Source organism: Podarcis cretensis (assembly GCF_951804945.1).
Source record: "Podarcis cretensis genome assembly, chromosome: 4".
Lineage (NCBI taxonomy): Eukaryota > Metazoa > Chordata > Lepidosauria > Squamata > Lacertidae > Podarcis > Podarcis cretensis.
The window spans coordinates 29019162-29036178 of record NC_137173.1 but is presented as its reverse complement, the minus strand read 5'-3'; positions in this window follow the sequence as shown (position 1 = coordinate 29036178).

Sequence of the window (17017 nt, the reverse complement as noted above, 5' to 3'; positions counted from 1 at the left end):
TGAGTTGCAGTAACAACAACATCTAGAGGGCTCCAGAATAGATCAGAGTCTGGGAATGTGGCAGTACAGGGGAGGTGTGTGTGAATGGATATATTTCTCTGTTAAACTCCATAACAGGTGGTGAATCTCAGGCCCCAGGACAGACTGTGCCTCTCTAGGTCTCTAGGGACTCAGCTAGACTGGTAAAGAAAAAGCGATTGATATGCGTTGCATACGAGAAATAACACCATGCCACCAGATGGTGATGTGGAGTCCCATTTTTCTCTACCTGTTTCCCCTGTTTAAATTTACAACACTTTGAGCTGAAACGCCTCTTTGATGTGTCTAGATCCAGCCTAGGCTCTTGGGATTCTCTTCAGGTCATGCAACACCCCTCACAGAGTCTTGCTCCACACCCACCTTCCATTGGAAGCACAGCGGGTGACTTAAAGCAGCAAAGCTCCCTTTGAACCAGCCTCTCCCCTCCTCTATAGGAGGAGGGAGGCTGTTTCAAAGGGTGCTTTGTTCTGCTTCTCCTTTAAGCAGGTGGGCAGCAGCAGTGGTACTCCTCCCTCACCTGCTTAAAAAGAGACAGTAAGGGGCTTTAATCTCCACTCATGAGCAGAGAGTAAGTCTTTCTTCCTAGGCTGTGTGATCCTGTTCCCTGCTGGAAACAGGGCAGCACAGCCTATGCAGGATTAAACCACACCCTCCCACCCATCAGCTGACATCCCCAGTGATATCACGTGGGCATGGTTTGGGGGAAAGAGCCTGGTTGGCCAAGACTGGCCCACGGGGTGGAGATTCCCTACCACTGAAATAAACAATTTTTAATATTTGTTTTTCAAGAGTTTTGGTACCTAAAATAATGTTGAAGGGGTGAGATGATGTAACCAGAGCCATAACTAGGTGATCTTGCACCCCTGGCAGAACTATCCAGAGTGTGCCCCCTAGCCATGGACAAATTAGGTCTTCCTCCGAAGTAGACCCGGCAGGCGGTGGTGGGTTCAGCCCCTCCGGCAGGTAGACTTGGTGCTTTTCCCTCCCCCAGCAGGTAGGCCAGGGGCACCTTGGGCATCGCAAGTACGCCAGGCAGCAGGAGGTCCTCCATGCGGCAGGACAGGCAGCTCCAGTTGTGTAGACAGACCACAGAGCCATCGCCCTCCAAAGCTGGTAGACTGGGAGGCTCCAGTAGAACCGGCAGCGTGGCCAAACCTGGCCTGGATAGAACTGGTGCTCCCGCTTTCCAGGGGATGACCGGGCAGCCACAAGCTCAGCTTTGGTCTGTGGGGGTCCTGGCAGATGCTGTTCTATGGAGCAGCCCTACCTCCTCCCCAAGGCAGGCAGGCAGGCAAGAACAACTGGCAGCCCAGCCCTCGGCTTGCCCTCCATATTTATGGACAGACTTTTTAGCCGATTTTGTGAGGGCCCCCCCTCACCTGTGCCCCTAGCAGGGGCTTTCCTCACCACCTCCTAGCTACAGCCCTGGATGTAACTAGATAAATGAACAGACATTTAAAATGTAATTCATTTGAAATTGAACCACTTGTCTATGTGTTCCAAACCTTCATTGCCCTGATCTGGAACAAAATATAATTGTTTGTTTGTATTGCAGAAGCCTGAATTCTGAATCCCTGAAAGGCAGCTATATGAAGACAGCCTTTAATGTAAGATGTAGCTGAACTGAGAAAAGAACACACATTGTTATTGACATAAAGTAATTGCATTGACACAACTGAAGTTTGGATTGACTTTTTTTAAAAAAGAAAAGAATGATCAGGCTGTATTAATTTATCCCTAGTTTAGGAATCGCTAATGCAGGAGAAATAATTGAAATGGAGCATGGAGCTTTAAAGACAAATGAAAGGAGAGAAAAAGTACACACTGCCCAGACTAAGAAAACATTAAATCCAATGAAGCCTCATAATGAAGCAAAAGAAACACTCACGAAAAATGTTGAGCTCTCCCACTATTAAAGACTCTTATCAAAACAGAAGCGCAAACATTTAAACAGGCGAGAGTGGAAATAAATATCTTAGCGGCACCATACAAATATATGCATTGGATAAGGAGAGGGAGATATTATGGCAAAGTTCTCCAGACTGCATTTGCAAACAATGCCAGCAGCTCATTCTTATTTATTAAATGGAGAAAAGGTTGCTAAGAGAGGCCAGAGTTCATCACCTAAGAGCACATCTATCATTTTTATCTGTTGTCTCTTGGTCCACTTTTTCCCCTGGTTTCAGCCAACATTAGCACACAGCCCAATTTTTACATAGTGTATGTATTTTTAGAAAAATTAAGAAGGAAAAAGGTTCAAATTTGACATGGTCGTACCTAGATCATGACTCCATGCTGAAATAAGGGTGTGAATTGGGCTGAACACATGAAGAGACAGCGCTTGACCTATTCGTGATCATGAATACGCTTTTCCTAATAGCTGCTATAATGGAGCTTGCTGTTCGCTTCAGTCCTGTTAAACACATATCTTCCCTCATATGGAGAACTTAATGCACCCAAGAACACAATCCCACAAAATAAATCATTTGACAGAGGCAGGATCATCTGTGCTGAAATCCCCTTTGCACCTCATACCTCACTGTTCCCGATTATGTCTCAAGCAGATAGCAGGAGTGATGAAAGTGCATATTTCAAGAGATGCCTCTAGGGTACATGAGTTTCATAAAATCCAGTTCTAACATTACAAAGTATCTCTCTCTATATATAATACTTCTTTTTTTGGAATTCGTATGTGACCTACATTTGGCAGAGGATTGGCCTTGTCAGAATCTGGGGCGTTCCTAGCCATTGCTTCTGGTGCAGAGAAGCATTCCTAGAACAGTGTCAGAATCCATTGCTTTCTGGTGGATTTCAGGTCCAATCTGAAAACAAAAGAGGATTTCCAGTGCAAGGAGGGAGAGAGTATTTTTGTCTCCCTCCTTTCCATTCTCTCTCCCTCCCTCACCCCAGATTACCTGCCTTGCATCCTGAATACCTCTCTGATATAGTGAAGGTGTAATGTATTTCTTTATTGGTTGGTTGGTAGCATTTATATGTCACCTTTTTCTCCAAGGAGCTCAAGATTCTCCCCCTCCTCATTTAATTCCCACAGAAACCCTGTAGGGTAGGGCAGGCTGAGAGGCAGTGAGTGGCTCAAGGTTACCCAGTAAGAGTTTTGTGACCAAGTCAGGATTTGAACCCTGGCCTCCCAGGTCATAGTCCAACACTCTAACCACTACACCAAACTGGTTCCTGCTGAATTATAAACCTCCCATCATCTGTTGCAGAGAGGGCAGGTGCTCTGAGTTCTGCTCTGTCATTTTAAACTGCTCTGTTTCTCTGACAGCTCATTTTTAGTATGCACTGATGCTTATTTTATTCTTGGTTGCTCTTATTTTATCTTCTGCGCCCTGCTCTGGTATATCTGTATTGACCAAAAGCAGGTTCAATAATAGCATTAATTAAGGTTGGGGCTGTCAAAGGAGCAGAAGGCAACTTACATTGTTTGTGTAAACATATCTATCATGTTACTCGTAAAGATGTGACGATGCTAATGCATTATTAAGCTTATGTACACACAATTAACAAGATCGCGCAAAGCAGCACAGAAAGTCAAATAGAGCAATCGCACCGTTATTAAAAGCCTGTGCCTCATTCTCCAGGTAAGGTGACTCCTTTGGGCTGCCTACCAAATGCTGCAGGTGGGCAGGGAAAGAAATCATGTTGCTTCTTTTGCAAAATGGCTTCATGTTTTCAAAAGGGCAAAGGGCCCACACTATTCCTGAATTACAACGGGATAGCTGGGATGGGCTTGAGAACAAGCCCAACAGGAGCTCCATTCTTGATTGCACATCCCTGACACATCTGGACATCTTAGCGAGGGAGGAAATATCTATGGCCCTGTAGCAATGGAGCCACACCTCCCTGCCATCTCATTCTCCTCAGATAGCCTACTAACCATAATAGCTCAGTCTTGCTTCTGTTCATGAATTCCAGTTGCTGACAGCATATATAAAACATAGTAAAATATCAAACTTTAAAAACTTCCCAATACAGGGCTGCCTTCAGATGTATTCTAAAAGTTATGTAGCTCTTTGTCTCATTGACATCTGAAGGGAGGACATTCCACAGGGTGGGCACCACTACCAACCAAGAAGGCCTTCTGCCTGGTTCCCTGTAACTTCGCTTCTTGCAGTGAGGGAACCAGCAGAAGACCCTCAGAGGAGGACTTCAGTGTCTGGGCTGCATGATGGGGGTGGAGACGCTCCTTCAGGTATACTGAGCCAAGGTCAGCACCAGCACTTTGAATTGTGCTCAGAAACATACTGAGAGCCAGCAAAGATCCTTTAGGACTCTTGCACCTGGGTCCTGTTTGCTGGTTTCCCTCAGGCATTTGGTTGTCCGATGTGAGAACAGGATGCTGGACTAGATGGGTTTGATCCAGCAGGCTTTTTTAATGTCACTGCTACCTTGCTTTGCTCCGGCTTCCCTTGGCATGCCAGAGGACTCCACACCAACTGGTATGCAGAGGACACTTGTCACCATCAGTAAGCAGATCCTAAAAGCTGGATTCTACAAAGAGCAGCACCTTTGGTAGAAGACAACTGCTTTCTTCAACAAATCGGTTTTCAATGACCAAGCACAATTACTCAGGCATTAATAACTCCTACTGTGTGCCCCTTTCCCCCACCTCTATATGCAGGAGGTGTTTCCATATCACACGCTTGCTCCAGCCTTGGATTGGAGAAGGTGTTTCCAACAGTAACAAGGGTGCATTGACGCTTGTAGAACGAAAGGAGTATTTACATATATACAGATAATGGCCAAGAACGACAGCATGTAGCCTAGCATTAACTGCATTGCTTCAAGGTAATAGCAAGAACCTGCCTTCATGGGTTCAGTTTGATGAGCATCGCCATTTAAGTGGAAGCCTCGCTTGTTCTCTGCTATATAGTAATATGCCAATCATCAAGAATATGAGATGCTTCAAGTGGTAAGGATGTGTTCCAATGACAGAAGCACAGAAAAGTGAGTTGGATTTTTAAAATTAGTCTCTGCATCTGAAAATTAGTCTCTGCTATCCACATTCACCTTTGCCTATGCTCAAACAGCCACCACCTAGGTTTTCCTAGATTTCCTGAGCAATGCTGGGCACTTTCTGCCAGTAAACCGAAGAATATACTTCCAAGATTTATCAAAAAGAGAAACAAATGCATTTTTGTTAAATTTTATTGGAGACATTTTTACAGCAATCAGATACGAGTAATATGCACAAGCTTATCACTACTGGATGTTCACAGATACTATTATTGTATCATCTGGGTGGGTACCTGCTGTGTACCTTTTAGCATAGGAGATGCTTGCATGCCCTTTTGATCTGCAATTCTAACTAATGCTGAAATAATACTAATGCCTAAATTTAGGAGTTCAGTGGTCCAGCCCTGTTAGAATCTGCACTGGCCAAGCACATGTAAAGGATGAGGTCTAGGTCGTGCTGGTGCAATATTGTGAGATGATCCAAGGCTATGTGCCTGAAAAACAATGTGGGTTGATCTTGTTGCACTGGCCACAAACATCTTTGTGGTAATGGAAATCCACAAAGATGTATTGCCCACAGGAATAAGAAGAGGGGCTGTAGCAGGATGAAGACGAAGTAAGCTGCTATAATAGGATTGCAGCTGACAGGAGCAGAGGAAGATGGACTGTCCGATTTAGGGTACTTCTCAGGGCGCAAGATGCTCTCCGAGTTATCACACCTGCAGATACTTGTAGGATGGGACATGCCAGGCTGCCATCTTCTATTATCTCATGTGCCCTTGCTTCAGCAAAAGTTCAGCTGAATTCAGTGCATCTTGCTCCAAACTGGATTTATTTAAAATTGAGATGTGAAGACATCTTGGATAAATATGCCATTGTAGTACTCTCATCTTACACTATAAAACCTGATGCAAACCCATCGTGTTGGAGGGCAATATCTTTAGTCACCGATATTATGGAGAAAAGTTCTTCACTACCATCTGCAACAAGTACTAGTCGAGGAATGACTAGCTCCCCTGTGGCACTTTCACTGGGAAATAGTGCTGAATTCTACCCCAAATTTCTCTTTCTCTCATTATAAGCAACCATGACATGTATGTCACTAAGACCATTGTCCAACCTCCAGGTGCTGTTGGAGAAATCCACAGGCCTGCTAAAATGTGTGTGCTTCCATATCCTACATCCTAGGGTTGCCCAACATGGTTCCCCTCCAGATGTTGGACTCCAGTTCCCATCAGTCTCACCCAGCATTGCCACTGGTGGAGACAATGAGAGTTGATGTCCAATATCAGATTGGCTACACCAGCCTACTAACAGTAAACTCATTATCTGAGTGCCGCTCTCCAAAACAACACCAATCAGGTACGAAAAGGAAGACTCAGCAGGCTAGAGGGAACTCCAGGGTTTGCAAAACTTCAAAAAATATTAAGGAGGAAACCCTAATGTGGGGGACAGACCTCAAAACAGTCCAATGGGGACCGAACATAGTTGGTAGCTCCTGAATGCTAAGATTTGGGGGTGGGTCAAAAGACTGAGAGGGACGTGGGAGGCGCTGTGGGTTAAACCACAGAGCCTAGGACTTGCCGACGTGCTGGCCACATGACCCGGAAGCTGTATGCCAGCTCCCTCGGCCAATAAAGCGAGATGAGCACTGCAACCCCAGAGTCGGTCTGGGAAGAGTGACTAGTGGGGTGCCACAGGGTTCTGTCTTGGGCCCAGTCTTATTCAACATCTTTATCAACAACTTGGATGATGGACTCAAGGGCATCCTGATCAAATTTGCAGATGACACCAAACTGGGAGGGGTGGCTAACACCCCAGAGGACAGGATCACACTTCAAAACAACCTTGACAGATTAGAGAACTGGGCCAAAACAAACAAGATGAATTTTAACAGGGAGAAATGTAAAGTATTGCACTTGGGCAAAAAAAATGAGAGGCACAAATACAAGATGGGTGACACCTGGCTTGAGAGCAGTACATGTGAAAAGGATCTAGGAGTCTTGGTTGACCACAAACTTGACATGAGCCAACAGTGTGAAGCGGCAGCTAAAAAAGCCAATGCAATTCTGGGCTGCATCAATAGGAGTATAGCCTCTAGATCAAGGGAAATAATAGTGCCACTGTATTCTGCTCTGGTCAGACCTCACCTGGAGTACTGTGTCCAGTTCTGGGCACCACAGTTCAAGAAGGACACTGACAAACTGGAACGTGTCCAGAGGAGGGCAACCAAAATGCTCAAAGGCCTGGAAACGATGCCTTATGAGGAACGGCTAAGGGAGCTGGGCATGTTTAGCCTGGAGAAGAGGAGGTTAAGGGGTGATATGATAGCCATGTTCAAATATATAAAAGGATGTCACATAGAGGAGGGAGAAAGGTTGTTTTCTGCTGCTCCAGAGAAGCGGACACGGAGCAATGGTTCCAAACTACAAGAAAAAAGATTCCACCTAAACATGAGGAAGAACTTCCTGACAGTAAGAGCTGTTTGACAGTGGAATTTGCTGCCAAGGAGTGTGGTGGAGTCTCCTTCTTTGGAGGTCTTTAAGCAGAGGCTTGACAACCATAAGTCAGGAGTGCTCTGATGGTGTTTCCTGCTTGGCAGGGGGTTGGACTCGATGGCCCTTGTGGTCTCTTCCAACTCTATGATTCTATGATTCTATGATTCTATGATTCTATAATGGTCAGGGGTCCCTTTACCTTTACCTTTACCTTTACCAAAAGACTGAGAAGAAGGGGAATGGATTGCACTTCTGGAAGACGGCAAGAGTATTCCAATTACAATGTTGTGTTGCAGGTCCTTCATGCCTATGTCATATTTTTGACATTTCTTGCTTTAGGGCTGGCTTGGTGTTAATCAAGCAAGGTGGGTGACTCTACTGATGGCTGAGACTTTCCAGTCTGACAAAATGTTACGGAAGGAACCCACCAGTTCTCTACTCCTGTCTCTCCAAATAGTACTAAAGCTCATGCATGCACACGAGGCAGATATTGTCATGAAGCTATCCATGTAGGCCAAGGGTAGGGAGTCTTTTTTCAACTTGAGGGCCACATTCTCTTCTGGGCAACCTTCTGGGGGCCACCTGCCAGGAGTGGGGGGGGGGACCAATTGCAAAAGTGATCAGATTTGTTTCTACATGTGCTTGCACATCCCATTCTGTCTTCCGTCCAGGCAAGCAAGAAATATTATTCAAGAACACATTCCAGCCAGGCAAGAACACAAAAGAAGGCAGTGAAGGAAGGCTGGCAAATGGTGTGGTTCAGGAGGAAGTGTTGCCTGGGCTCCTGAAGGCCAGTTAGAGAGGCCTAGTGTGTCCCATTGGGCCCCTGGGACTTAGGTTCCCCATCCCTGGTGCAGGAACTTACTGGTTGCAAAGCCTTTCAAGTAGTCACTCCCAGGGCCTCTACGATCAGACTGAGATGTTGTGGCATACATTTGTACCACACCAGGACCACAGTAATTAACTTGTTAATTCCTGCCACTGGAGAAAGATTGGCTCCTGCAGTAGATTAGGATGTTTTGCCACCTTTTTATAACCTCATGTATACTAAAAATTAACAGCTGGTTTAAGGCAATGGCAAGACATGTGGAAATTCAGCCAATTAAAACGTCAGTCAATGTTCTGTTTACAAGAGTGATTAGAAAGAGCAGCCCTGTCATTTATACAGCTATCAGAAGTGCTGGATCGTTAGGTAAACACTTAAAGCACTCAAATACAAGAGCTTTATTGCGTTGCAATTTAAGCCCTCCCACCTCCGGCAGGGGCCACAAGTTGTCCCATTTTAAATATTCCTATTTTAAAATCCCTAATTATGTGAACCCATTCTCCATCCATGAATGAGATTTAAAACGGCATTTGAAAATTATCAAAGGTGAGAGAAAACAGCAAATAAATGATCAAGGGTGGGATGTAAAGCTGTATAAACATGCCTTCTTCCATTCTAACATTCCTTCACATTTTATTCCAGCATTTTCCATTAAGAACATAAGAACCTGCTAAATCAGGTCAATAATGGCCCCTCTAGTTCAGCATCCTGTTGTCACAGTGACCAACCAGGTGCCTGTGGCAAAAGCGCAAGCAGGACCCCAGCACTGGAGCACTCTCTCCTCCTGGGGTTTCCAGCAACTGTGGAGGCAGAGCTTCTTTCTTGTTCTTTTCTCTTTGGCGATCACTCGTAGCCGAGTAAGATTGTCTTCCATAAACACGGTTTTAACAATGAGTCCGTAAGTGACTGTGGAGGCCAATTCTGGATCCACACATCCTTCCACAGTGGGGCCATTGGTTTCTGGGTAGGAGTTGATCATGGTGTGGATTTGCCAAGTATGCCTTCCTCTTAGCACATTTCTCCCTTGCGTTCTGAGTTCAAGTGTCTTCAAAGCCCATGACACCTTTGCTAAAGGCTGTTCTCCAACTGGAGCGCTCTCAGGCCAGTATTTCCCAGTTGTTGGTGTTTATACTACTTTTTTTTTTTAGATTTCCCTTGTGACAGTCTCATGGCTAGCAGTCATTGATAACCTTCTCCCCATTGAATTATTCAATCCTCTTTTAGAGTCATCCAAACTGGTGGCTATCGCTACCTTTTGTGTGAGCAAGTTCCATAGTTTAACTATGTGCTGCATGAAGAAGTACTTTCTTTCATATGTCCTGAATCTTCCAACCTTCAGTTTCACGGGATGCCCCCAAGTTGTAATGTTATGGCAGAGTGAGAAAAACTTGTGTAATTTGACAAACTTCTATCATGTTACCTCTTACTCTTCTTTTCTCTAAACATGAAGAAATGTAGTTCCACTGCAATTGGTTTATTTTTTTGGAGGGGAGAGCCTTGCTTCCATTTGGTCATCTGCTGTTGTGGAAATGTACACAATTTGAATGCATATTGTAGTGCACATTAGACGTGCAGATCCCAGCCACCAACAAGTCATTACTAATCGGTTAGCATCCCTTTCAAAGTTAATGAATTTTCAGAGGGAAATTTGGTCCCGTAAGTCTGTTGCAGCAAAACACAGAGTCTGGTGGCACCTTAAAGTCAATTTAATGAAGTGGCTAACAGGCTATCACAAAGCCATCTATGGCTGCAATCCAATCATGTCTACTCAGAAGTAAGTCTCATTGCATTCAATCGGACTTACTCCCAGGTGGATGTGGCTCGGATTTAAGCTCGTTATTTTGATTTTACAGTTCAGTATTAATCACGCATTGTTTCCTTCCCTCGGGCATCAGGGAAAGACAGTTTAGTACCCTTTTTATATTTTGATCTTTGCAACCTGGATTATATGAATTACTGTGGGTATATTAAACATTTTTATAGGAATTCTAATAAAATATTTTATTCATCAATGTATATTTTATAACAAAAATGGCAGGAGGTGTATATCTGCTGAAACACAACGCTCAGCAAATTTGTGTTTTAATTCATGTTTGTAGCAAACATGACTTGGTACCGACAGCTTGAAACCCTCAGACTTCAACAGAGGAGCACAGATCAAGTTTACAGGTAGCCAAAGAGACCACTTCTTTCTATGTGAAAAGAACAATGCATTCCACTGGTTTTTAAATTTCCTGGCAGGAATCAGATTACGTCTGCATTCTTAATTCCACTTAACCATGAGTCAGTTCCATTGAACTGAAGGGGAGTTCTTTCATAGTATACATGGTTAGGAGTGAAGACTTAATGCTGTCTTAACCCCCCCCCCCTCAAAAAAAATATGAAGAAATGCTAAGGTGCCATGTGAAAAAGGCAGAAAAAAACAGAAGCCTCTTTTGCAGGAAAAGACAGCTTTAAAGATATTGGAGAGGTTTCAGCCCAATTCTAATTTGCTCCCATATAAACTTTAGTTGAGATTCCTGCATTGCAGGGAGTTGAACGAGATGATCCTCAGGGTCCCTTCCAACTCTACAATTCTATGATTATATGAAGTTCACCATTTGTTGGATTTCTGTACCAAAGCCTGCCTGCAGGTGCAATTATCTTCAAAAGTTAGGTGCGTGGCAACTTGGATCAGAGCCTTTTCTGTGGTGGCACCCTGGCTAGGGAATTTCCTTCCCTCGTGGCACATAGATGAGACTTAGGGTGTGTACCGCCTTCATGACAATATGCACTCCATGTTGGATTTGGGTGCCTTTTTGGGGTGCTAGACACACAGCAGCATCCCCATGCCATCCTTCTCCCACAATCTCCATCAATCTAAAGTGCATTCTGTTGGCAAGTTTACAATCTGTTTTGTGCTGAGAATGCCCTTCTCAAGCACTTGCCTCATACCTGCATTCACAGAGAGCGCTTTCTCAGGTCACTGCCTATCAAGGAATACCTATGGATATCAGTAATATCCAAGGCAACACAATGACCAAGTACAACAATGCGATTATATAAACTCTTTATATAATCTATGCAGAACATTAAACAGTATGAAATATATGAAATATGCACTCTCTGCAAAACCAAATAAACAGAAATCTTATAAATCTCTAAAAGTCACAAAATATGCACTCTTGATGGATTCTCTTGAAAACATAGAACCAAATAAACATAAGTCTTATAAGTCTATGAAAGTCTTTGTAGACTATGCAAAGTCTCTGAAAGAAGCAATGGGTCAGATTCCTATCTAGTGAAAACAAGCTGTAAAGCTTTGTTTTATGACGTCCAACGCTGCCAAAGTGGTCCGCAAACAGACACAGTGAACAGTGATTCTGGATATAGCCACTGTTTTGTGGAATTCTTTTTCAGCACAGCAGAAGGGTAGCTTCTGGATATCTCAGGATAGCTCAGTTGGTTAGACCATGGTGCTGATAACTCCAAGGTTGCAGGTTCGATCCCTGTATGGACCAGCTGCATATTCCTGCCTTGCAGGGGGTTGGCCTAGATGATCCTCAGGGTCTCTTCCAACTCTACAGTTCTATGATTCTATGATTCTATGGTTCTAAGGATACCTATGGATATGGCAGGGCTGAGTCAGCCCTCACCATGTTTAACCTGTCTACGAATTAAACAGGCAAAATAGAGGAAGCAGTGCAGTAACTTAGCTGCCGCAGTATACCATTATACCGTATTTTTTGCTCTAGAAGACTCACTTTTTCCCTCCTAAAAAGTAAGGGGAAGTGTGTGTGCATCTTATGGAGTGAATGCAGGCTGCGCAGCTATCCCAGAAGCCAGAACAGCAAGAGGGATCGCTGCTTTCACTGAGCAGCGATCCCTCTTGTTGTTCTGGCTTCTGAGATTCAGAATATTTTTTTTCTTGTTTTCCTCCTCCAAAAATTATGTGCGTCTTATGGTCTGGTGCGTCTTATAGAGCGAAAAATATGGTATATATCCTCTGTACATTTGCATACCACCACACCAGTTCCCAACTCCTCTCTTTCAACAGCAAAAGTGTGAAAACACTACTTGAGGATGAAAACACTAATTGAGGGTGGAGGAAGAGAGAACACCACGGCACACTAGTTTGCAAAGATGCTCACCTGTCCGTACAGGCAACATGGACAGTAGCTGCTGCTTTCGATGATGCTATGGTGCAAAGGTGTATACCACTGTGAACAGCTATGAATGAAAACACACTGTGAAAAACTACCCCTGTGAGTTTCAAAGGCTACACACGTACACAGCCGTACATTGCTAATCTTTAAGAGCTGTGAAAATGTGGTTTCTCCTGAGCTTTGAAAGGATGTTATTTTATTTTTTCCTGTTTATTGTCTCTGTTGCTTTGACCATGGTTTTATTGCTGGAGGTACAAAACTACATTTCTTAAGTAGCAATTGTTTTAAAAGGAGGGTTTCTTTTTGTACACAACCTTGGATATGTTTTAAAATAATAAAATGATCTTACCGCAGTTATTGAAAGCATGAATCAAGTTTTGACCAGCTGCAATACAATGTAAGTTCCAGCTTCCAACTTATTTTGATGAAGTAGTAGAATTGCTGGCACCAGGCAATCTTTTCTTTTTTAAGTCTCTCGCTTTTCATAATTTTTTAAACTTATTTTTTATCCCAAGCTGCCCTAAGGTTATGCATTTGTACTGCACCAACCAAGTTACTGCCTCACCCTTCTCCCTCGCCTGCCTGGTATGCCACAGCGAGGGCAATGATGAAAGGTCAGGTTTGTTTCTGAACTGCTCCGAGATCTTGTGATGAAGGCTGGTATATAAAATTAATAAAATAAAATAAGCCCGGGTCTGCCAACCACTGCTGGTACTTCTTCACCCAGTGCATAGTTAAACTATGGAACTCACGCCCCCAGGAGCCAGTTGTGGCCACCAACTTGGATGGTTTGAAAGAAGATTGGACAAATTCATGGAAGAGAAGGATATCAGTGGCCGTGGCCAGAGGCAATCATGCTTCTGAATATCAGTATCTGGAAACAGCATGAGTAAAGAATGTCCTTGTGCTCAGGTCCTGCTAGCAAGTTTCCCACAGGCATCTTCTTATGAAATCCAGGATCCAGTGGGTGGAATCCAGTGTTGTGTTCACATGACAGGGTTTCACATTCCTCTCTTCCTCCCTGCATATTGCAGATATTAAAAATTGCAGAGTTTGAAGTGTCTGGATGCATGAAAACTGGCTCCTTTTGGAAATAAAGCATTGTCCAGACCCATTAGATATTATTCAGAACTTTACATGCAGAACCTTCTTCAAAACCACAATAGAAGCATGAAAGATGCATCAAAACATCCATGCAATATCTTGTGCTGTCCAGCACAGGATCAGCATCTTACAAATACACTAGTGGCCAAAATTGTGGAAACCTTTTGGGGAAAGTGTTTGATGGCTCATAACACCTGATTGGCTCTCTAAATACTCCTGCTCATTGGCTACATTCAAAGGAAGGAAAACTACTGCATATAAACCTAAGCAAGTTGTTGTTCCTTTTTCTGGTTATTTGGCTATAACCTTTGATGTAATACAGATAATTTAACAAACATTGTTGCATTACATTCTTCACTAAATTATCTTTCCATTGATATATAGTTTTATGGCATTACTTTTTCCAAAAGATTTGCACAATTTTGGCCACTAATGTAACTAACTTACAATCAGAACTGACAAACAGCTCTCTCTCATGGACACACAGGCTTCACTGCCTGCATTCCAGCCCCTTTAGCTTGGAGCTATTTACCTGGAGAGCTTCATTAACATCCTCCTTCCATGGAGTCTGAGCACAAAGACAATTCCAAACAGACCTATAAGCAAAGGTCCCTTTCTTCCTACAGCCTCCATTTCCCCTGCAGCTCTTTTATCTCTCTTCAGGGGAATCTTTACTCCATAGAGTGTGAAAGAACAAAAGACTCCAGCCAGCACCCTTCCAAGATGTCAATTTTGTAGCTCAATACCTTTGGCATATGATTTAAAGTTAATCCCTCGTGTGTTAGCTAGCAGGAAACAGCAATCAGTTACTTATCAACCAATGAAAGCTCAGAGAGAGGTCTTCTTGCTTTTCAATGGAATCTTCCAGTTAACCCTTTCACTAATTCACAGTTAGCCATTCACCATTTCAGTGTAGATTAAACTAATTATACTTAACCTTGTATCCCCCCACCATAGTGCTTCAAAATCTGCTCCAGAGGACCTTCCAGCCCTCCAGGGCAGATTTTTGAGGGCAGATGAGGGGCTCCAGGGGAAAAGAGAGGAAGGTAAAGTTCTGTTCTATGATTCTATGTCCATTCATATGTGTCCTTAATGAACACAGTCTCTTGAAAATAAATGCTGTACCTCTTGAGTAGATATCTATATTGCTTCACCCTTAGGAGTGGGGTATTTAATGGAGTTCCATTGATATTAAACATTTTTTTCTGTTTCATTTAATTATGTTTACTTTGCCCAAAAGAAGCGGGAATGAAAGCACAACTGTCGCATTACAGTCATTAGGATCTCTCAGTTTAGCCAATTTTTGAAGGCAACCCAGCAATATTAAAACGAACTTGCAAATCCTGCGGACATATAAGACTATTTTAATGTTGGCATTTATTTTTCACAAGTTTTTGTTTTGTAACTGTGTTATTAATACTTGGGTAACAGTAGGCAGACAGCACGGGAAGTATGGCTCGACACTTTGCCCTAATCAGGTGTTGATTGCAAAAGCCTGGGGAAAAATAAACATAATTATCATTACAGGGATTGTAAAGGTGTGTGATTATAAATACACACCTCCTGAAAAAAAAAGACATAGATGTAAATCAGCAGCAGAACCGTTCCCATTATAATGCACTAAAACATAATTTCTAAAAAACAATACTAAAAGCATGTTTTCTCCTTTTGAAATTATATATATATATATATATATATATATATGCATGCTGGTTTCCTTCTTTCTATTTTCTATTCCTTTTTTTCTATTCAGGAAACTTACTATGTCTCAGTGTACAACTCAACAAAGATTTCTACACAAGCCCCGCTGAAATGCACCAGAGATCAATTTTCCATTGCACAGATTAATGTATTGATGTGTATCTCATGCAGGAGGTGTTCCTGGTGGATAGTACTGCTAGTAAACAAATTCGTTGGCAATATGTTAACAGGAAAATGAATCCAGCGCACTGTGAGTTCGAACTGTAGGCTGCAAAAGGTGGTGGGAAGACCTCACTGATTTGACTTAGGGTCATTTGATTGAAAGGCAGAGTAAAATCTTCAAAATACTATTTTCTTAAGTGAAGCTGTTCTGGAAAGCCCCATCAATTGTGAACACTACAGTGCTATATGGGAGTTAGCCTCCAGTTCTGGGGAAAGGAGGCTATTGTGGTGCAGCTCATAGCTTGCATGACCATGTGTCCTACTGGTCCTCTCTTTTAAAAAGTGTCCTCTGTTTGAAGGGCTATCAGAGGCTAATTTGAAGGAATCCTCTACTGGAAGGGCTGGCCAGTCCATGTCTAGTTTTTAAACAGAATATCCCTAAGAATGGAGAGCGAGGAGACTTGAAGGTGTCCATCAACAGCTAGCAGCTGGACAGCAGGGTATCCCCCCTATGTAGGTCCATTTAAATTATAGACATTTTCCTCCCTAAATGTGCACCAACACATCTAAATTAGAACATACACATTTAATGCAATCCTGTGATCCATTTTAATTCTCTCTTTTGGGGTGATGTCTAAGTGGCCACCCTACCCAGAATTTTCCTAAATTGACTGATTGATACAAATATCGCTTGGTAGAGCACGAGACCCTTAATCTCAGGGTCTTGAGTTCTAGTCCCACATCAGGCAAAAGACCCTACCTGCCCACAGACTGTCTCGCCAGAGTGGTGTATGCTCTAGTTATCTCCCACTTGGACCACGGCAATGCGTTCTATGTGGGGCTACCTTTGAAGGTGACCTGGAAACTGCAATTAATCCAGAATGCATCAGCTAGACTGGTGACTGGGAGTGACCGCTGGGACCATATAACACCGATCCTGAAAGACCTACATTGGCTCCCAGCAAAATTCAAAGTGTTGGTGCTGACCTTTAAAACCCTAAACAGCCTTGGCCCAGTATACCTGAAGAAGTGCCACCACCCCCATCATTCTGCCCGGACACTGAGGTCCAGTGCCGAGGGCCTTCTGGCGGTTCCCTCACTGCAAGAAGTGAAGTTACAGGGAACCAGGCAGAGGGCCTTCTCGGTAGTGATGCCTGCCCTGTAGAACGCCCTCACTTAAGATGTCAAGGAAATGTTTAGAAGACATCTGAAGGCAGCCCTGTTTAGGGAAGTTTTTAATGTTTGATGTTTTATTGTGTTTTTAATATCCTGTTGGAAGCCACCCAGAGTGGCTGGGAAGCCCGGCCAGATAGGCGGGATATAAATAATAAATATATTATTATTATTATTATTATTATTATTATTATTATTATTATTATTATTATTATTATTTATTAGGCTAGATGATCCTCGTGGCCCCTTCGAACTTCAATTCTATGGTTTATGTACAGCCATATAAAGTGGAACACAACAATTTCTATAGGTAATAATTAAAAAAAACCAGAATCAGAAGCCAATCAATTAACTATTATGGAAATATGTTTTCTTGATTGCCCACATGAGCA